Source organism: Perna viridis, chromosome 9 (genome assembly GCF_037379345.1).
Source record: "Perna viridis isolate PV_CMFRI_1.1 ecotype Kerala chromosome 9, ASM3737934v1, whole genome shotgun sequence".
NCBI lineage: Eukaryota > Metazoa > Mollusca > Bivalvia > Mytilida > Mytilidae > Perna > Perna viridis.
In genome coordinates, this window is record NC_142453.1 from 42,421,318 (window position 1) to 42,445,686 (window position 24,369).

General features: G+C 32.0%; 1 long non-coding RNA gene across 3 annotated transcripts; it reads left to right on the top strand.

Annotated features, from left to right (window-relative positions):
* Positions 1–1,828: 1,828 nt before the first annotated feature.
* Positions 1,829–23,970, top strand: LOC148608607 (uncharacterized). 3 transcript variants are annotated; one of them, XR_015915118.1, is made up of 5 exons: positions 1,829–1,976; positions 20,081–20,241; positions 20,900–20,966; positions 21,644–21,717; positions 22,053–23,970. It is a non-coding gene; the product is annotated as an uncharacterized LOC148608607 (long non-coding RNA). The 3 variants fall into 3 exon arrangements; XR_015915117.1 differs by having other exon boundaries at positions 20,081–20,966; XR_015915119.1 differs by lacking the exon at positions 20,081–20,241.
* Positions 23,971–24,369: the final 399 nt, after the last annotated feature.

Consider the following 24,369-nt stretch of genomic DNA (forward strand, 5'->3'; position numbering starts at 1 on the left):
AATGAAATGAATCCAGATTCTTCATGACATTCGCTGAGGCATTTTGTAATCTGATGTTGATGCTAACGAAAGGAGGCTTCCAAATAGCCAAAATGAAATGACCTATATCAATCGCTTGTAATTCTAAACACTCCATGTAAAGCATTTCATTGAAACCAATGAAAGCCCCCACAAATTATTTAAAATAACAAACTTGCCACTGCGTATGGAGTGTTCATATCACAACTCATATGTTATGCAAGAGCTTGCCTAAACTACGCAGAATTCTTGTATCGCGCCAGAACTCTAACAAATAGGCTTCTTTAACAGGGTTATGTTGCTAGTGGAGTCTGAGTTGCTCATTTGCTTTTGTTACTTTGTATGTATGATTTTAGCTACTTTATGTTCTTTGTTGTGTATGTCTGTTTTCCATGTCTGGTCTTTGTCCCTGGATTTTATTCTTTTTGATTACCGCTATAACTTTGGTTTCCTTGATTACTCTTGCACACGTGACATGATATGATATACAAATGTATGGCAAGCCAAAGAGGACAAAAAATGAGCATTTTCTAATATTAAAAAATGATTTTTTAATATTACAAATTCATTTTCTTATATTACAAATTGGATTTCATATATCACAATACACTTTTTCAATATTAAAAAATATTTTTTAATATTCAAAATTCTCAACATCAATGTTTTGTAATTTTAGAAAATGAATTTTTAATATTACAAAATGAATTTCTAATATTAAAAAAATGATTCTGTAATACTGAAAAATTATTTTCTAAAATATAAAAAAAATTTTTGTCCACTTTGGCATGCCATACTGAACTGTAAAAGACGTTTTAGACGCTGTGTATAGAAAAGAACCTACTACACTTCTACAGCACCGTGTACACCAATCTCTAGTATTGCAAGTCAAAATGGACAAAAATGCATATTTATTAATATTTATAAATAAGTATAAATATTTATAATTTATTTAAAAATATTTATTATTCAATAATAAATATTCATAAATCATTTATTAATATTTATAATTAAATTACAAATATTTATAAATAAATTATAAATATTAATAAATGAATTATAAATATTTATAAATCAATTATTAATATTCATAACTCAATCTAATGTGGACAAAAATGCCAGTTTATAAATATTCATAAATAATTATAAATATTTAAAGTTGAATTATAAATATTTATAAATAAATTATAAAGATTTATAGATAAATAATAAATATTCATAAATGAATTATAAATATTTGTAATTGTCTTCCATTTATAAATATGTTAATTTCAATTATTAATATTTATAAATGATTTATAAATATTAACAAATGAATTATTTATATTTATAAATGAATTCTAAATATATATAAATATATGATAATTATTCATATTTATAATTCATTTATGAATATTTATAAATATAAATTATAAACATTAATAATTGAACAATAAATATTTATAACTAACATCATCATTAAAAATATTTAGAAATGAATTATAAATATTAATCAATGAATTATAAATATTAATAAATCAATTATAAATATTAATAATTGAATTATAAAGATTTATAAATAATACATCTTTATAAATATTTATAAATAATACATCATTATAAATATTTATAAATGAATAATAAATATTAATAAATGAATTATATGCATGTGGACAAGCTGATTTTTATTAGTTTAATAATTATGTTTTCAATTATATTTCAATTCTTTTAATTTGATCTGTTCCCTACAGTGGTCTGAGTTTCTATACGCTTCACTGCATTTTGCATTTACTTCACATTAATTGTGCCTAAAATCTACTGACTGACTGTTATTGGTTAAATAATACTTAGATGTCCTAAATTTTCAACTCGTGAGTAGTATTTTATTTTGGTATAAATACTCAGAGTTTTGTACAGTATTTCAATGTGGAATTAGAAGGCCAAGATGTACATATTTGAAAGCAGTATAGCAAGCAGATGAGGTATTTATGATGTTCATTTTCTCATATACTTATTTTTCATTGTTCGTACTGGCATTTTGCAATTTAGAGCTTTTAGCATTTTATAGTTTTATTGTAATCTTTTTATTATCTTGATTTTGAATATCATTGATCAGTTTAATTGATTTGATGCTAAGGTACCTTGTTATAGTGAATACTTATAACGAACTTTAATGGTCATTTTGTGTAGTATTATAGTTAACTACTTGATTGTTCAGTTGTGTTCAATCTGTTTCGAATATGCAAATGTAATCTGATTGATATTATTTGTTTGAATATTTGCAGTAATGCTCATTTATTTGCATATATTTGATACTTAATTTGATTTGTGCGTGTATTTATATGTATCGTTGCTCTTATTTTATAGATCTTTTCAATGCCTTTGGAATCTGAATTCAAAGTAATTCCACATTCATGTTTTCTTTGGGCCATTAATTACTATCGAACCCCACTAGGTCACATATAAATATTTATAAATAGGCATTTTGTCCCCTTTGGCTTGTAAGTAATAGTGAAAATAGACTTGCCACGATTGAACTTATCAGTTACGAATAACAGGTAAACAAAAGTTTGTGTATATGTGTGTGGAAATGATCATGTGGCTGGCGGGAAAATCCGAGTAAAACGAAAGTAGAAAATTGTAATATGTTCTGTAAATAATAATAACCACATAGAAAACATCTGGTAGCAAATTTCAGTCTATTTATATTAATTCACTTGCGGAATGCAACTTTTATTGAGTTGTGAATAAGTCATAAACCGTTTCGCGATAACCCTTAGACGGGCCCTCTCTCTCTGATGCAATCATATTTTATACTCTTAAGCCCTTTGGCTGCACCACCGTGGTTGTCTTTGGTAGTTTTTGTTATCAAATTTATCTTATTCAATATTCAGACTTAAATAAGTTTTATTTTTTCATTTAAATGGCAAAATTCTGTACTGGAGTATTATACTAAATATAATAAAAACGCAAAGGAATAAGTACTGCATATATACTGTACATAACGCTATCGATACCAGGGGACGAATCAAAACAAGTTTTGGTGACCATTTGCAGGATAATGTATACATTACATTAAATAGCGATAAAGCAGTTTGTTACCCTGAGAGAATTGAGAAAAAAAATTTAAGCGTAACCAAGGGTGACGATGTTTTTTCAAGGGGTAACCAACTCTCTCAGTATCACATTGTGTACGTCCACTGGCATTAATCACACCCCTCAATTCAAGGCATCGGTGATGGACTTCGTCCTGCTCACGAGCAGAAAATGTCAATAATGTTGTTTTTTTTTTAATTTTCTTGTGTATGGTTACTTAAACCGACTGTTACTGTTCGTCTTTACAAGGCAGAAGTGACAAAAACAACAACAACAAAACAAAAAACAAAAACAAAAACAAAATTCAATAATCCAGTGTATAGAAATTTAACTGCAATGACGTAATCCTCCTTTGAACACTTACTTTCTTACTTTTTAGTTTGACAATACAGTTAGAAATGTTTAAGTTCATGAGATTCAAAGCAGACCTGGCATTATAATTACAAAAAAAATATGCAAGTTTCATTTATTGCGTTGCGCAAATCGAACTGGCACCAAATATTTACTGGGACCAGTTTAGCTCGATCTTCACGAGAGCGTAATAGACATGTGATAGTATACACATACTGCCTGTAGTAGAGGGTGTTACCCTGTAGTATCACACGAGGTAAATATATGACCCGAGACGAAGTTTACAGAGTGTGATACGATGCGTAACACTCTCTACTACAGGCAGTATATGTTATATTATACTGAATACGAGAGTGTGATATATCGTGACGTCGAGAGTGATGTAATGTGACGTCGAGGGTGATATATCATCCAAAATCATTGCTCAGTGGGGGCAGGGCAAGTAAGGATGTGCAAGGAAAAAACTAAAATAACTCATCACACATTACCCAATCAGAATTCAAAATGTTTGTATTAAGAATAATAAAGCAAAATATTACTCTCGTAAATATCCAGACAATTGACATGAAGTATAATTATTTTAGCCTCAAATTTATTAGTCATTTGTTAGATAAATCAGTCATAACCTATCAGACAGAACAAGGTCAATACTATGGAGTGGACTTTCTATATATCAGCAAGTACCGTGAGTTTTACCCGATACAGTCACGTTTGTGCAAGACTCGTAAGGTTGAACCTTTAGGTACAAATGGAGGATGTCGGGTGAGACTTTTTGTGCGAGGGTAATATTTTAAAATTGTAACAGCAAGCTAAATCAATCTTTTCATTTTAAAATCTGCCTTGTTAAATTATTGGGGAAATATAATTTTTCTCCAAAAGATGAGTAACAAAAGTGGTTTTTCAAAACAAACAAAAAAATTCAATTGAATTTTTAATATTAAAAAACGATTTTTTATTATTAGAAATTGATTTCCTTATATTAGAAAATGCATTTGTTGTATTCAATTAGATTTTTTAATATTAGAAAATCATTTTGTAATATTAAATAATGTGACTGATTTTGCAATATTGCAAAGTGATTTTCCAATATTACAAATTCATTTTCTAATATTACATATTCAATTTGTAATATTACAAAATGTGTGATGTTTTATAATATTAATAAATCAGGAATTTGTAATATTAGAAAATGAATTTTTAATATTATTACAAAATGATTTTTTAATATTACAAAATGAATTTCTAATATTAAAAAACCTAAAATCTTTTCTAACATTAAAAAATCTTTTCTAATATTAAAAAATCTTTTCTAATATTAAAAAAAAATTATTTTGTAATATTAAAATTCATTTTCTAATATTATAAAATATTGATTTTTGTCCACTTTGGTTTGTCATATTATTCGGTATTTTTTTAACTATGTTTATAAAAATTAATAATATGTTAACCATTATATGATTCATATCTTATTTCAGTGTAAAATTCGAAGTTCTTGCTGTTCAAAGCTGTTGTGAATTGTTGTTCACAATCCTTAACTGACAATATAACTTTTGTTTTTGGCAGTGTGATGAGATCGATATTATATATTAATACGGAAGGAAATTATTCATTCTTATGAGACAACCCCTTATATTACAAGCCCGACATGATCTGACCTTTTAATGGAGACTTTTTGTTACCATGTGTGTCATAGTTCTAAATATAGCACACTTCTGCGTAGTTTAAACTACAGTGAAAACTTCATCCTAGAAACCTCGTTTGCCATGGGTGTTCGCTGAATAGGCAAACAGAGGAGATGCACGTACGTACGTGGGTACAGGTGAGCTAATGGAATCTTCTGTCGTCTTCTTATTTGAAAAACACAACGCACGAGAAACATTGATGACGAAGAAAGTCAATCGGCCGAAGGGCATAGTCTCAATTTAAAACATCACAATTACAGTTGCGATCACTTCTAACCTCTCTTAAATTCTGTCAGGATTTCTGTTCTACGACAGCGGCTGATCCAGGATTTGAGTTTGGGGGGGGGGGCGTTAATTGAATTAAATGCTGTACATAGCAAGGCAAAAAATATTATGGGGTGAAACTTGTGGTGAAATTTGTTTTCTTACCGATTTAGGGGGGGGGGCGTACGCCCGGTACGCCAGTCCTGGGATCTGCGCCTGCACGACAGCAGATAGAACAGAAATCCTGACAGATCCTGACAGAGGCTCTCCTGGGTCAAGACACATTTTGTCCTATTCCCTGACAGATCTTGACGGAAACTGTCCTAGGTCGTGACAAAGAAAATATGAAAAGATGTTCTAAACTGTCATACCCCAGGACAGTTCCTGACACTAAATCTTTCTATTCTGTGTGCCGTAATTTAGAACAGGAAGTCCGCCGATTAATAAATGAAACTGTGTGATTAATGTAAATTAGCTAACCCGATTAGGAAACAAATCTTGATTTCAAAATGTACAATTATATATAGACAGCTCGTCGTGATCATCATCCCGCAATCACTCGAACGTTGTTCATGTTCCAATTTTCGTGGATCACGGTCCAGTCACTCATCGTTCAAAAATTATCATTGTTTACTTGTATAATGTTTTTTACATTCTGTCATACACCTGTAATATTAATTAAATCAAATTATTTAGCTATAAAATTAAAGGTCTATGTTTCTGTTCTAAGTGTAAAAGTCGTAACATAACTTTCAGATGTTTGGTAATTCTCACGAAGTTCAAGAGTAATCAAAGGAACCAAGGTTATAGCGGTAAGAAAAGAATGTAATCCAGGGACAAAGACCAGACATGGAAAACAGACATACACAACAAAGAACATAAAGTAAGTAAAATTATGGAACGCCTAAACTGTCTGTTGAGATACACATTTGTTTACGTGTTGTCAATTTTATATTACTTGCTGTGGTTTTATAATTACATGTGGTCATTTTGTATTTACCTTATGTAGGAACCTCTTCTCGTTTTGTCTTTACGTTCTGCCATTTCGTCTTTACGTTCTGTCATTTTGTCTAAGAGTAACCAAGGGAACCAAGGGTATAGCGGCAAACAAGAGAATGTAATCCAGGGACAAAGACCAGACATGGAAAAACAGACATACACAACAAAGAACATAAAGTAACTAAAATCATACATACAAAGTAACAAAAGTAAATGAGCAACTCGGACTGAAAACTGGGAGCATGGACCAGGTGCACCGGTAGGGTAAGCATCCTCTGCTTTTCTAAAAACACCCGCCGAGTTGCTAATAAAAAGTCAAGTCCGGGGTAGATAAACGAGGAAAGGAAAACTATGACCCGTTGAATATATCAGTTTTCAGGTGCTGATGGATACACCATAACGATCCACGAGTTCACGATGATGACCATAAAACTTCTGTAGTGATGACTTCAATCTTGTAGCAACATAACCCTGTTCCAGAAGCCTATTTGTTAAGAGTTCTAGCGTGATACAAAAAGTCTGCGTAGTTTAGGCAAGCTTGACAAAGTACTTTTTGAGTGAAAGGTACTTTCAAAAACATAAGGGTCCCAAATCATTCTGAAAAATGTGAAAATTGGCAATTTTGCATTAAATGGGTGACTGACACCTAAGGCTAAATATTTCGGTCATAATTCTTCAAAATGCCACTTTTAGCGAATAACATGAGTGATAACACTTCTAATTTCCCTACATAGTTTCATATGTAGAAACTAAAATGTTACTTTCATATTAGTGACTCTGACAACATTATTTCAATAAAAATTCTGGAAAATGTATGAGTGCAGGCAGTTTTATTTTTCATGAGGGTCTAAAAGTATTGACTAAAATGCTTATTTTGTCAATACAACTATCATGTGACTCATAAATTTCTGCAAAAATGTCATATTCAAGCATATGTATGAGTGCCCACACTTTTAATTTCTATGAGGGTCTAAAAATAATGACTAAAATGCTAAATTTTTCAATATAAATATCATGTGGTGGCTGCGACATATTATTTTGAGTCAAAATTCTTTAAAAATGTCATATTCTTGCAAAATGTATGAGTGCGCACACGTTTAATTTGCTTGAGGGTATAAAATAATGACTAAAATGCTAAATTTATCAATATTATTATCATGTGTGTGTGTGGCTGTGACACATTTGTTTGAGTCAAAATTCAAAAAAATCTTGTACTTGCAAAATGTATGAGTGCTATTTTTTTTGTAATATATCCACCACGTGGGTGACTGCAACTAATATATTTCGGTCAAAATTCTTCCAAATGTCCCATTCTTTCAAATTGTTTGAGTGTGAACACTTTAAAGGTCCATAAAGGTCTAAAATTTCTGTATAAACTGTTTAAAAATGTCAATATTTATAGGAAATCTGTATCATACCGGTGTCTAGATCTGCAATCACCGTCATCGATTCTCCGACTCGGGGATCGAGTTGAATATAGGATAAAAGAGCGCAATTATTTGTAATGCATTTTCCATAGGGTACCTATCTTGTTTGAAAATTAATTTCAAGAAAACTACACAAATTAGTAGAAAATGTGTTTCAGTTCCTGAAACTAGAAAAGCATACTTTTTATTTGCACAAAAAAGTATATGGTCATGCGGCAAAAGTTGACCTAAATTTCAGTTGTTATGGACTCTTGAAAATTCAGCATTTTCAAGCCATATCCAACCAATCAAGTACCACCTTGTATTCAGTACTAAGTACCATGTTTTAAGTTCCCGGTAGAATGTAAACAAATAATTGCGCATTTGTATCCTATAACGACTTAATTATTCGGGTTAGTGTATCTTCAAGAATTGTTGGGCATGCGCATGGCATCAAGTTGCATTCATTTTGTGTAAAATTTTATCAGAACTGGCCTGACATTTGCTGTTTTAATTTTATTTATTCTGCAGATATGGCGAAAATGAACTAAGTCTGGACAATGTTTTGAGATGTTTCCTTACTATTAAAGGTGAATCCTATTCTCATTGCCATGCTGGTCAAAGGAAGAACAATAGCCATCTATACACATGTATATACACAATATGTGATTTAAACTGTGCAAAAGAGTGGACCATAGCAATTTAAGTTAGTCTCGGGTGTCTGTTTATTTTTTCAATCTCTACAAAAAACTTAACTCTGCAAAAATCAGGCCAGTTTTTTTTTTATATAATTTTACATTAACTTGATGTAACTTTTCATATCTAGGGGAGGCTATGCCTTAGCAAATTTCTAGATGCACATATTTGTCTGTAGTCAGAGGGAAATTAATTGTGAATTTGATGCCATATATTTGTCGAAGTTAAGGTAATGATGAACCATAAAGCATTGTCTTATTGATATATTTCATTTCTATTTGATGGATGCGAGTGGTGTTCAAGACTTCCTGGTAACGTGGTTGTCGTTTTGGGAATCTGGGTCACATGAATTAAGTTCATGGATTCTGTGTAGTTGGACAACTCCGTATTGGATCTATCCAAAGCGTTAGATAGAGTTTTGCGATCATGGATTTTCTATCAGTTATGGAAAAGCAACATTCAACAAGAGAAATGTTGGCGAATACTACGAATCCTACACAGTATGGCATGGTATCAGGGTAAAAAATAAGCATTTAAACATATGCTTTATTCGATTTATGCATATGCTAAGATATTAAAGCGTATCCTTAATTCTAAGAAAGCATTTTCTTAAATAATTTAGCATATAGATAATTCGATTTTGGCATATGCATAAATCGAGTTTAGTATATACATAAATATGTATTGTTTACCCTGATGCTGCGACATAATATAGCTCCGTGTCAAATAAATTCAGTTCTCCGATCCATTTTAACAGGAAATGTGCTTTTAGCAAGGTTGTGTACAATCACCTACTTTATTTGTAGTATAAATAAATGATTTGATAAAGATATTAGATTGTCACGGGTTTGGTGTTGATCCAGCCGATAAATTAACAGCTCATTGTTTGCTGACGATATAGTACTCATAGCAAAGTACGAAGATGAGCTTTATCGATACTTGATATAGCTGATGGATTTGCTAGGAGGCGGAATTTAAGGTATAATCATAACAAATTATAGAGAAGCTATCTATTAACTTTATAACATAAAAACTTGGAGGGGACAAATGAAAATTAGTACCTCGGTGACTACTTCTCACGATCACTTGGTTTTAGTTTTCATGTAAATGATCATTTAAAGAAAACTTTGAGCGGTAACTGAACTTCTCTATTAGATTCTTAGGTGAGCATGGAAGTTTCAACCGCCGATCTCATAGGTTTGTGCTGTGTGGTTTGTATAATGCTGTAAAAGTGGGCAAAATTCCTTAAATGCATTTTTTAAAGAGTTTGTGTTTTCAGTGAAAGTAATTTCTTTATTTTTGATATTCGCATTTTAATTATTGAAATAACTTCTTAAAATTTCATTCAAAATTGGGATTTTAGAGAAATGATTTTTATGGATTTAAAGGTGCAGGTAAGTAAATTGTGGTAATTTGTATTGTATATGTGAGTCAAGTAGTCTTTAGCAGGTACACGTAATACACTCAATACGTCAACAATTCTAAAACAAAGTCGGAATGTGTTAGCTGAAACAAATGAATGGTACAATAAAAAATTATCGAGAAATTTTGAAGAGTTGAAATCGCAAGTCTATGGTATTGACACCACGGTGAAAACACTAGCTTCCGATAACCTAAAGCACCAATCAGAAATCGACAAAGTAAAACAAAGCAACATTTAAACAGACAAAGAGGTAAAACACATGGAGAAAATTTATAGATGAATTAAAATGTGACTTGCAGGGTATAAGCGACTTCATGGATGATTCCAAGAAGAATCATGACCAAAAGGTGAAAGACGTCAATCAAATCAAAACTAAAATAAGTACAGTTGCAAACGACTTGGAAGACCAAAACATTGAACTAAAACAAGAAATAAAACATGCCCTGAGTGATGGAAAACGGGAAACAGAAGAACTCCGCAATACCGTGATCGATTTACAATGTAGATCGATGAAATACAACCTTGTGTTTACTGGTCATTGCGAATGTGAGAATGAAAATACCGAACAACTGGTAAGAAACTTAATTCGAAATGAATTGAGAATAAACTACAGACTAGAATTAGGAAACGTTCACAGGTTCGATAGTGGTGCCGCACCCGGTAAACACGGAAAACCAAGACCAATTGTGGCAAGATTCTTATATCATCGTGACAAAACTACAGTACTTTCCAACTCATATAAACTTAAAGTCAAACCTTTTGGGGTAAATCAGCAATACCCAGAAAGCATTGAGCAAGCTCTGAGAAGTCTCTACCCAGTAATGAGGTAGAAGAGAGCAGAAGGGTATCACGTAAGAATGGTCAGAGACATCTTATACGTTGACGGATTAGTTTATAACGATGAGCAAGATGAATAATACGACAGTAACTCTGAGACGGAGCTCGTGCCACTCCAGTTGGACGTACACCTAATGACAACCCTTGTAAAAAGAGGCGTCACATTTCCATACCTAACCACCCATTTTAGGGATCTCCTGGAGAAGCGAACAAGAACCAAGGAAGATCAATAAACTGTGATGAGTTATCTAACTCTGTTAATAGCAATGATTGTAACAGTAACACTGTGAAAACCAGGTTAAATATGTTGTCTTTGAATTGTTGTGGCATTAAGAATAAATCACAATTTCCTGATTTTATAGATTTGATAAATGAGTATGATATAGTATGTTTAACAGAAACTAAAACAGATGATTTCGATTCAGTTGTAATTCAGGGGTACAAATTTGAGTTTAAAAACAGGAAAACAAACAGTATTGTAAAATCAGGTGGCATTGCCTTTGGCTACAGGGAGGAGCTCGTAAACATATCCAAGTCATTAAAACACACAGTAAACTAATGATGTGGGTGAAAGTTTCTTCAGATTTTCTCAAAACAGATCAAGATGTTCTTATATGTAATATATACATATATATACATAAGTTTAAGATTTTCAGTCAATTATAGGTACATTTTACTCACTGGTGACTTTAATAGTAGAACGGATATTGATAATGATTTCAATACTGTTTTAAACGGTTAACATGATTTCAGTGATATTGTACATACTGATTATGCCTATAGGCTTAACAATTTTAATATGTTGCATAAAGGTTACAGACCACCAATTCAACCAATGAGCATTTGGAACGTACGCAAAAAATAGTCCTACGCAGAAATTACCCCTGTTCCTCATAGTGCTGTGAAAAACGTTCTCATTTTATTTTAAAAATTGAAAAAGTTTCTGAAAGGAAAAACATTTCTGTACATTTTATAGGTGCATTTTGCTTCTTGTGATGTGAAGCCTAATCTCCATAATGATTTCTAAATATACCCCTATCTTGTAAAAACACTGGGATTTCCCATGCTATTTATAGACCTTTTACTTCCGGTGACCAGTACTGCACTGCAAGTCTGCTAACCCCAGATGCCATTCTGAGGATTGTGAGCTGACATATGTAGAATCATGCTGATATATAGTCCTCTGCAGGTTAAAATTAAGGTAAAGTCCAGAGAAGCCATTGAATATTGTGAAATTAGCATAGAAGCCTATGGGAAGTGGAATTAGTGGTTCCTAGCCTAAACGTTGTAGTCATGATATGAACAAAAATATGTATGGCAATGCATTGTTGGATATTTGTAGATCTAATGACTTATTTATACTGAATGGTAGGGTAATTTAGGTTACAGACCACCAATTCAACCAATGAGCATTTGGAAGGTACGCAAAAATAGTCCTACGCAGAAATTACCCCTGTTCCTCATAGTGCTGTGAAAAAAGTTCTCATCTTATTTTAAAAATTTAAACAGTTTCTGAAAGGAAAAACATTTCTGTACATTTTATAGGTGCATTTTGCTTCTTGTGATGTGAAGCTTAATCTCCATAATGATTTTTAAATATACCCCTATCTTGTGAAAACACTGGGATTTCCCATGCTATTTATAGACCCTTCACTTCCGGTGACCAGTGCTGCACTGCAAGTCTGCTAACCCCACATGCCATTCTGAGGATTGTGAGCTGACATGTAGAATCATGCTGATATATAGTCCTCTGCAGGTTAAAGTTAAGGTAAAGTCCAGAGAAGCCATTGAATATTGTGAAATTAGCATAGAAGCCTATGGAAAGTGGAATTAGTGGTTTTTAGCCTTAAGCTGAAGCCATGGCAAAATGAAAAGTTTCTTGAAATAGCTTTAAACTACTTGAAGATCTTGTTAACTTTGCCATGAGAGGAATACACTACAAAAATCGTTCAAAATATGCATTTTTTTAAGTTATAGGTCCAAATTATAGAAAATTGGTCTTTTTGGCTGATTTTTATGTCCTATCTTGTAAAAAGTGTAGAAAATTTAGTAAAAATATCAAATATTAAACTTTGAGGGCTATATTTACCTAAATATGGTGGTAATAAGCACTTGAAATCAAGTTTTGTGTAGATTTGAGCAAAAATTAGGTTAGAAATGAGGAAAAACTCACTTTCATTACTGCGGTTAAGGCCATATCAGCATTCCCCTATGGCAACATGGAAAATCCATTATTGAGTACTTTTTTTGCTTTAGGTGCCCTTTACTGGTCATGTTTTAATGTGAAAACACTGTATTTACAAATTTAAAGCCAAATATATCACCTTTTGTGAAAATTTAAAGATTTAGGATTTTTGACGTGTGATCAAGAAAAAGGGGGAGGCATGTCAGAAATAATTTTTTAAAAATAGACCAATTTCTCAGAAAATGATTACTTTTAAAACTATTTCTTCATTGATATTGTTAAAAAACAAATTGTGATTGATATTTTTTATTTGAAAAGTCAGAAAAAGTTCTTTGCAAATATTTAATGCATTTAAGTATGGTAGAATATTGTCACTTTTTTGCTCGCACAACTTGGTTACCCTATATTTAAAAATCAAATATTTAAAAAAGTGCTTGTCACATTTCACTGAAACTTTGCAAATGCATTCAGTATGTGTGTAGGAAGATACCTGTATAGTTATTTATTTTTTCTAAGACAGAAAGTGACACTTTAGGTTACAGACCACCAATTCAACCAATGAGCATTTGGAACGTACGCAAAAATAGTCCTACGCAGAAATTACCCCTGTTCCTCATAGTGCTGTGAAAAAAGTTCTCATCTTATTTTAAAAATTTAAACAGTTTCTGAAAGGAAAAACATTTCTGTACATTTTATAGGTGCATTTTGCTTCTTGTGATGTGAAGCTTAATCTCCATAATGATTTTTAAATATACCCCTATCTTGTGAAAACACTGGGATTTCCCATGCTATTTATAGACCCTTCACTTCCGGTGACCAGTGCTGCACTGCAAGTCTGCTAACCCCACATGCCATTCTGAGGATTGTGAGCTGACATGTAGAATCATGCTGATATATAGTCCTCTGCAGGTTAAAGTTAAGGTAAAGTCCAGAGAAGCCATTGAATATTGTGAAATTAGCATAGAAGCCTATGGAAAGTGGAATTAGTGGTTTTTAGCCTTAAGCTGAAGCCATGGCAAAATGAAAAGTTTCTTGAAATAGCTTTAAACTACTTGAAGATCTTGTTAACTTTGCCATGAGAGGAATACACTACAAAAATCGTTCAAAATATGCATTTTTTTAAGTTATAGGTCCAAATTATAGAAAATTGGTCTTTTTGGCTGATTTTTATGTCCTATCTTGTAAAAAGTGTAGAAAATTTAGTAAAAATATCAAATATTAAACTTTGAGGGCTATATTTACCTAAATATGGTGGTAATAAGCACTTGAAATCAAGTTTTGTGTAGATTTGAGCAAAAATTAGGTTAGAAATGAGGAAAAACTCACTTTCATTACTGCGGTTAAGGCCATATCAGCATTCCCCTATGGCAACATGGAAAATCCATTATTGAGTACTTTTTTTGCTTTAGGTGCCCTTTACTGGTCATGTTTTAATGTGAAAACACTGTATTTACAAATTTAAAGCCAAATATATCACCTTTTGTGAAAATTTAAAGATTTAGGATTTTTGACATGTGATCAAGAAAAAGGGGGAGGCATGTCAGAAATAATTTTTTAAAAATAGACCAATTTCTCAGAAAATGATTACTTTTAAAACTATTTCTTCATTGATATTGTTAAAAAACAAATTGTGATTGATATTTTTTATTTGAAAAGTCAGAAAAAGTTCTTTGCAAATATTTAATGCATTTAAGTATGGTAGAATATTGTCACTTTTTTGCTCGCACAACTTGGTTACCCTATATTTAAAAATCAAATATTTAAAAAAGTGCTTGTCACATTTCACTGAAACTTTGCAAATGCATTCAGTATGTGTGTAGGAAGATACCTGTATAGTTATTTATTTTTTCTAAGACAGAAAGTGACACTTTAGGTTACAGACCACCAATTCAACCAATGAGCATTTGGAACGTACGCAAAAATAGTCCTACGCAGAAATTACCCCTGTTCCTCATAGTGCTGTGAAAAAAGTTCTCATCTTATTTTAAAAATTTAAACAGTTTCTGAAAGGAAAAACATTTCTGTACATTTTATAGGTGCATTTTGCTTCTTGTGATGTGAAGCTTAATCTCCATAATGATTTTTAAATATACCCCTATCTTGTGAAAACACTGGGATTTCCCATGCTATTTATAGACCCTTCACTTCCGGTGACCAGTGCTGCACTGCAAGTCTGCTAACCCCACATGCCATTCTGAGGATTGTGAGCTGACATGTAGAATCATGCTGATATATAGTCCTCTGCAGGTTAAAGTTAAGGTAAAGTCCAGAGAAGCCATTGAATATTGTGAAATTAGCATAGAAGCCTATGGAAAGTGGAATTAGTGGTTTTTAGCCTTAAGCTGAAGCCATGGCAAAATGAAAAGTTTCTTGAAATAGCTTTAAACTACTTGAAGATCTTGTTAACTTTGCCATGAGAGGAATACACTACAAAAATCGTTCAAAATATGCATTTTTTTAAGTTATAGGTCCAAATTATAGAAAATTGGTCTTTTTGGCTGATTTTTATGTCCTATCTTGTAAAAAGTGTAGAAAATTTAGTAAAAATATCAAATATTAAACTTTGAGGGCTATATTTACCTAAATATGGTGGTAATAAGCACTTGAAATCAAGTTTTGTGTAGATTTGAGCAAAAATTAGGTTAGAAATGAGGAAAAACTCACTTTCATTACTGCGGTTAAGGCCATATCAGCATTCCCCTATGGCAACATGGAAAATCCATTATTGAGTACTTTTTTTGCTTTAGGTGCCCTTTACTGGTCATGTTTTAATGTGAAAACACTGTATTTACAAATTTAAAGCCAAATATATCACCTTTTGTGAAAATTTAAAGATTTAGGATTTTTGACATGTGATCAAGAAAAAGGGGGAGGCATGTCAGAAATAATTTTTTAAAAATAGACCAATTTCTCAGAAAATGATTACTTTTAAAACTATTTCTTCATTGATATTGTTAAAAAACAAATTGTGATTGATATTTTTTATTTGAAAAGTCAGAAAAAGTTCTTTGCAAATATTTAATGCATTTAAGTATGGTAGAATATTGTCACTTTTTTGCTCGCACAACTTGGTTACCCTATATTTAAAAATCAAATATTTAAAAAAGTGCTTGTCACATTTCACTGAAACTTTGCAAATGCATTCAGTATGTGTGTAGGAAGATACCTGTATGAGCATTATTTATTTTTTCTAAGACAGAAAGTGACACTTTAGGTTACAGACCACCAATTCAACCAATGAGCATTTGGAACGTACGCAAAAATAGTCCTACGCAGAAATTACCCCTGTTCCTCATAGTGCTGTGAAAAAAGTTCTCATCTTATTTTAAAAATTTAAACAGTTTCTGAAAGGAAAAACATGTCTGTACATTTTATAGGTGCATTTTGCTTCTTGTGATGTGAAGCTTAATCTCCATAATGATTTTTAAATATACCCCTATCTTGTGAAAACACTGGGATTTCCCATGCTATTTATAGACCCTTCACTTCCGGTGACCAGTGCTGCACTGCAAGTCTGCTAACCCCACATGCCATTCTGAGGATTGTGAGCTGACATGTAGAATCATGCTGATATATAGTCCTCTGCAGGTTAAAGTTAAGGTAAAGTCCAGAGAAGCCATTGAATATTGTGAAATTAGCATAGAAGCCTATGGAAAGTGGAATTAGTGGTTTTTAGCCTAAAGGGAAATAAGACTAGTTTATTTACGTGCAAAATCTGTAATGTTGTAGATTATTACATTTGTAGTTATGATTTATTTTACAATTTATTGTTCAAATGCAAGTTCTTGAATTTTCTGTTCTTTTCTCAGATGTCCAGTGTCCTTTGTCATTTCAAATGAATTGATATTAATACATTTGTTGCTAGTACTGGGGCAAATAAAGCTAAACATTCTGGAAATAAAAGGATAAAGAGATGGGATGATAACAAGGAACAAACTTTTATTGAAGGAATAGATTTGAATATTTTGGCTATCTCAGAAAATGACCTAGAAAGGATAGACCCTAATACTATCTCTAAAGACGACATTAATAATATTGTCGAAAAAGTTAATACAATTATTTTGGAATCGGCAGACAATGCGATGGGCAGTTATACACCAAATACAAGCAACAGAGGTAATGTGACAAAAGAAAATAAACCATGGTTCGATAAATACAGTTGGGAAAAGCGTAAGTGCTTTTGGATCGCTAAAAGAAGATATAATACTTATAAGACTGATGCTGAACTCCAAAACATGCGTAAAGCAGAAAAAAAGATTATAAGCATCAGATGAATATTTCAATTAAAGCTTACAGAAAAGAATTTAGAAAAAAGATGAAGAATAGCGATCCTAAAACATTTTGGAATAACTTAAATAATAAAAACGGAAAACGTGAACAACTTTATGGTATATCTACAGAATCCATTTTCGATTTTTTCAAAGATTTAAATTCTGCACCAGCAGACGAAGATAATATCCCTATGCAACCAGAGGCAGAAGAATTAAATGAGCAGTTAAATTTAAGAATAAGCGAGAGCGAAATTTTAAAATGTATTAAGGGTTTAAAGAGTAATCAAGGGAACCAAGGTTATAGCGGTAATCAAAAGAATATAATCCAGGAACAAAGACCAGACATGGAAAACAGACACACACAACAAAGAACATAAAGTAACTAAAACCATACCTACAAAGTAACAAAAGTAAATGAGCAACTCGGACTCCACTAAAAACTGGGAGCATGGACCAGGTGCACCGGTAGGGTAAGCGTCCTCTGCTTTTCTAGAAACACCCGCCGAATTGCTCATAAAAAGTCAAGTTCGGGGTAGACAAACGAAGAAAGGTAAACTATGACCCGTTGAATAAATTAGTTTTCATGGTGCTGATGGATACATCATAACGATCCACGAGTTCATGATGACGACCATAAAACTTCTGTAGTGATGACTTCAATCTTGTAGCAACATAACCCTGTTCCAGAAGCCTATTTGTTAGAGTTCTAGCGCGATACAAAAAGTCTGCGTAGTTTCGGCAAGCTCTGGCATAACGTATGAGTTGTGATATGAACACTCCATACGCAGGAGCCGAAGGGATGTTGCCACAGATGAAAGGAAAGTTGACAATTTTGAATGAAAAGTCATCACGTTTGTCGTAAAGTTTGGTCAATAGTTTTCCTTTACCATCGATTTCTAAGTGTAGGTAAAGATATGAGGCCGACTTCACAGTGTCTGTAGTATCCTTTATCTCAAGTTCTTTTGGGTAGATGCGATGTATCAAATCCCCGAAATTAGGATTGTTTAAAGATAATACGTCATCTATATAGCGGAAACTGAGATTGAAGGATCTACCCAAACTATATTCTTTCTTTCTGATCAAATCAGCTATAAAGTCAGCCTCATAAGAGTGAAGAAATAGGTCAGAAGTAAAGGAGCACATTTTGTTCCCATTGGAATACCGACCGTTTGTTGAAAAACACGTCCACCACACTGGACAAATATGTTGTCGATTAAAAGTTCCAGCATTTTGTAAACATCTTCATCTGTATATTTGGAAGATGAATTGGAATTATTTCTTACAAAGCATGAGGAATCTCTACCAAGAACTATATATTTGTATCTAGGTGTACTATCTTTTTTGGAAAAACAACGATGTATAATGTTTTTAAGTCGGGATTTTAACTGAGTATGGGGAATAGAAGTATACAGTGTTGAAAAATCATAGGTTTTAATGCTATTATATTCAGAAAATAGTCTTGAACTGATGAATGAAAAATGGGAATTAAAGAATGGGAAATCATGTGGTGATGATTTTATCATCAAAAAGTTTGTCAACATTATTTTTGACTCAGGAATAATACCAAGCTCGTGGCTAGTAGGCAATATTCTACCTTTTTATAAGAATACAGGAGAAAAATCAGACCCAAACAATTATAGACCAATCACCATTCTAAGCTACATGGGAAAATTGTTCACATCAGTATTAAATTTGACATTGGATTCTTTCCTTGAAAATTTTAAATTATTGCACGAGAACCAATTTGGATTTAGAAAGGGTCATTCTACTGTAGATAGTGTATTTGTTCTTTACCTTTTGTTGGAACTATTGAAAAAGAGGAAGAAAAAATTGTACTGTGTCTTTATAGATTTTGCCAAGGCCTTCGATACTGTCTGGCATTCAGGCCTGTGGTCAAAACTTCTTACAATTAACGGGAAAATGTACAAAACTATCAAAAATATGTATAAACACAAGACAATTTAAATTTGCAAAACACTGAATTGCAAATCTTGTGCCGTTTTTCTCCAACCTACCATGTCATGTGAGTAACCATTGGATGCAGATTCGCATGGGATTTAATGAAATGCATTTTATTTTACAATTTTTGATAAAATAAACTCATAGTTTCAATTTAAAAATCATGGGATTATTTTTGTCCGATGGGATTTTTTTGTCCCATAGGATTTTTTGTTTGTAAATCAATACAGTTAAAACATATAAAAATGGGTACATGTGTATGAAGAGGTATTATGATAAGATACCAGAAAGTACAAATGTGTGTGTAGATTGAATGAAGCTATAGAATTTAGACAATTTTACAAATGTACTTACGATTAGAATACTAGGAGTGTGAAATGTGGTGCACGATAGGACGTTTCCATGTGTTCTTACCTTTTGGTCCGTGATCAAATCATAGCTTGTCACATTACACCATAATTCGTTTCTTTCCCCTGTATTTCCAAACTCATTGAGAAACTCTTCGCATGAGAATAAGCACGCAAGAATAAGAACTTTCACTGCTTTCAAAATCTTGGGTGCAATTAATATTTTAAACTCGTTCTTTCCAAAATAGAAACAGGTTAGTATCATTCATTCCCGAGTAATCGATATTGTCGTTTACTAAACGAAAATAAACGCGATTTGAAGGATCACTCAGTCATAACCATTTTACTGCTACAAGTGGGGCTGCATGTACTGGACTACAAGAGCAGGTCTCACTTCCAGATAATGTTTACTAAAACCGTGTAAACATGATGGCTTTTCAAAGGGTATGGTCTGGATAAGACCCCCCTTTTTTGTTGGAATTTTTTTTTCAATATTTTGCCATTTTTTGGGCAAATGAGGCAGAGTCAAACTTTATAGTTTGCATATTTTAAGCAATGATTTTTATTTAGGTACTGCAATCGTAATTCTTCTACAAGCGATGGAATAAATATCGAGTGAAAAATGTGACTAAAACAGTATAAGCAATGACCATTTTGGAATTCTGGAATAATACATTTTGTATATGTTCCATAAGTTTATTTGTGCACGCAGTAAGACAAACTAGATAGAGGTAGGTACTTTCTCACATAAGATACTGTACAATTTTTTTTTTTTTTTTTTTTTTTTTTGGTTAAAATGTAGATATGGACAGTTATGGGTACAAATGTAACTTGTTTATGTTGTTAATCTTCTGTATTAACAATTCAGAAAGGCTTTAAATTTGAAATTAACAATATAGATATGATCATTTGAAACCATAATAGATTCAGTGCTTCTAGACCCAAATGTAGTTTTGATTTTAGCATTTTAAATATAAAAATACTAGTTTAGTTTTTCAACCTGTCCATCACACACTGAAGATTGGATGCAAGTTTTCATTAGTGGAAATTGGGGTGTAAGATTTCTTGAGTTTGAAGAGAAATTGTGTTACGATTTGGAAATGTATATATATGGCATATAAGTTGTACCGATTTCATTTTTTCTTCTCATGGACTTTCATCAGTGGACTTTGTACTGTCATATTTTAAAAAAATTGGAATATTTTTTTGGCGCCACTTTTTGCTCTTATTTCTGAACATTGATTAAAAAAATTGGTGACAGAATTTTGGAAGCCAGTGCAGCCCCTGTTTCAGTTACATGTTTATAACTCCGTTTTACTGTCTATATACAGAATCTGAAAGTTATCTACTTTTGAAATAATGCATAATAAGTATAATTTTGTTTTGAAGGTGCTCAATGTTGCTCAAGAGAGATTAGAGGATACATGAAAGGATTCTTAGTAATGACTCGTAAAAGGTGAGTGACGAATAAAGAACTTGCAAAATTAAATATTAAACCAACTATGTCTGAGGAAAGATAAACAAGCTCTAGCTAGATGTTAAGTTCTGGTAAAAATCACTATTACTTGCTATCAGGAGATATCTCTTTTTATATACAGATGCTTTTGTTATATGATTAAGCCAAAAACAAATATCTTTATTGTGTGAATATTCAATTGCAAATAGAGTTTGTCAAGTCCTATTCTAAAATTATACTTGAACTGGACCATTATTTTTAAGCTCTTCTCTTTGCACCACTAACATACCCTGTGTTTGAAAGGTAATCAAGGGAACCAATGTAATAGCGGCAATCAAAGGAATGTAATTCAGGGACAAAGACCAGACATGGAAAACAGACATGCACAACAAAGAACATAAAGTAACTAAAATCATACATACAAAGTAACAAAAGCAAATGAGCAACTCAGACTACACTAAACTTGTTCATTGTTTGAAAGTTCAACGACAGCTTTCTCCACAATCTCTTAATTAATTTTGATTAAACTTACCCCCAGCATGTTGGACTTAACATTGAATGTTACTTATGTGCATTACAAGATAACTGCTTTAAGGATGCTTGCAATGAAAATTAATTCAACTAAATTGAAAGGTACCATATGTATTATAATGCAGAATTGTTTTTCACCATTTCAGGGACCAGCTACCTGCTTGCCTCTATGGTGAATGACTAATTCAGTATATGCAAACTTGATAGCTAATCATATCAGGTATACACTGTTCTCCAGAATTTTTGTACTCCTGCTTTTTGAGACGGGACATATTATGGCATACTGGTGTTCGTCCATCTGTTCTTCATACTTTGCACAATAAATCAAAAGTGCTGCCACCAACTTATATAGAAAGCACTTTATCTGCGTGTCTGTTTGTCTGTTCATGTTATCTTTTAGATGTCTGATTGCAAGTAATTTCAGCTGCTGATATTAGAAATGAACATATATCAAGTAAGAAAAAGTAAGATCACTTTAATTACAAATAAAATGGTATTGTAAAATATTTTATATATTTTGTTTGCATAAAGATTTTTGCTTGTTTTATTCTACAGAGACGAGAAAGGAAGCATTTTTCATGGGTTGAAGCTGACCAAGAAGAAAAAGAAGTGCCAAAAAGCTGATTATGGACCTGAATTTAGACTTCCATTACAATTTTTATAATTTATTTAAATACTAAGATAAAAGTACTGCTCATACAGCATTCTAAGTTTATATTCTTAAACAGCATATTTATAGTCAGAGTGTCTTTGAATATTTATTTTCTATTTCGTTGTTTTACATTTGTGGTTGATAAGTGAATTTTCAAAGTGATTTCATTTCAAAGCTATAAAAGATTAAAAACATCCCAAAACAATACAAAAAACCTCTCTCTTTTAGTCATTCAGCTTTTTTATTCATACTGCAAAATGAAAAAAGAAAAAATGCACTAAGTGAATATGTAAGATATACACTCTCTATGACTATCATTGTATTTTAACACAAGAAATCCCATGGGAGAAAAAAATGCATAGGACACCAAAAAATCCCATGGGATTCTATGAAAATCCCATGGGATAATGAAAAATCCCATGGGATAAAAAAATCTTTATAGCTTTTTGACAGTAGGAATATTAATGGTTTAGACTCTGTGACAGAGGACATATATTCAGAATTAAATCAATATCTAAAACTTTTTGTGATACTCTATGCAGACGATACAGTTTTACTATCTGAATCGCAATCTGACCTACAGAAACAATTAGATCTGTGACTTGAATATTGTAATATGTGGAAGCTTAAAGTTAATGTAGAGAAAGGTAAGATTGTTGTATTTTGGAGAAGCAGAATGCTAAATAATTTGTCATTTACATATAATAACGTATCATTGGAAATTGTGTCTGAATTTAATTATTTAGGGGTCTTGTTTACAAGGTCAGGAAGTTTTTCAGCCGCTAAAAAAGCTCAAGCAAGCAAAGCCACACGTGCTATGTACGATGTAATTCGTAAGAACTTATCAATCGCTTGTCAACGTAACCTATTTGATAAAATAGTAAAGCCGATTTTGTTATATGGCAGTGAAGCTTGGGGATTTGGAAATAATAAGGTATTAGAGGGAGTACATCTTAAATTGTGTAAAATTTTATTGCACTTGAAAAAGTCAACCCCTAAATTTATGGTCTACGGGGAACTTGGTAGATATTCTTTAGACATCAATGTAAAACTTCGAATGATCAATTATTGGGGAAAGCTTGTACAGCGGCCAGAAAAACTTCCATCAATATTAAATAGACTTGAATTACAGAAGTACGACATTAATATAGAATGGATAAAACATGTTAGATCTATTTTAAATGGTTGCGGAATGTCATTTGTATAGAATAGCCAACCGTTTACAAATCTAACTTGGTTGTATAACAATGTAAAACAAATTTTAATTGATTAGTTTAAACAAAGTTGGTATTCAGATATAAACACATCACCAAAAGCCTTAAATTACCGTCTCTTTAAGGATATATTGGAATTTGAGAATTACATTAATATTCTTGATGACAAAAACATCGTTACGATGTGCAGATTTCGTACACTTAACCATCATTTGCCCATAGAAAAGGGAAGATGGCAGAATATTCAAAGAGAGCAAAGGAAATGTACTCTCTGTAATTCAGGTGATATCGGCGACGAGTTTCACTTTTTGTTTGTTTGTAAAATTTTGGAAAACGATAGAAAAAGTTATTGAAAGAAAAGTATATCTGCAGACAAAGCTGTTTAAAATTTAACGAAATGATGAACACAAAGAATGTTTCAGTGCTTGTTCAATAATGCAAATTCATGCAAATTATTAATAAAAAGAATCAATCTCCAGGATAAATGTTTCAATACTTGTACAAACTCTGTCTTACTTTTTACACTATATTTATATTATTTACTGTATTAATGTATCTTTATACTATTGTTTATATGTGGTTTATGAGAATAAAGATGTATATAATGTATTAATTAGTTGCCCAAGTCAATTAAAGGATTACTTATCCCGCGCCCGAGCTTGGGTACTTCTTTGTCGGAAATTTTTCATACGGAAACATTGTAGTTTTTAGCTAATTGAATTAAAAGTGTCAAGCCTTACGAGGTTCATTTATAAGTCATGCGCATCCGCACTTGACTATGTGGAAATAAATTGGATATAGGTTGAACCTCGTCTATTTTAAGGTCTGTTAAATTGTGACTGATTTTGATTATAATAGATTTTTGGTTGACGTATTTTTCTTTCAAGTTTTGAGATAAAGCTTCTATATTTAATATTTGAAGTTGGAAATATCATGATGAATTTAGGTCTTTGCAACATGTCTAGTAAACAACACGAAAAGGTTGCTTCAAAGTTCTGTCTACTTG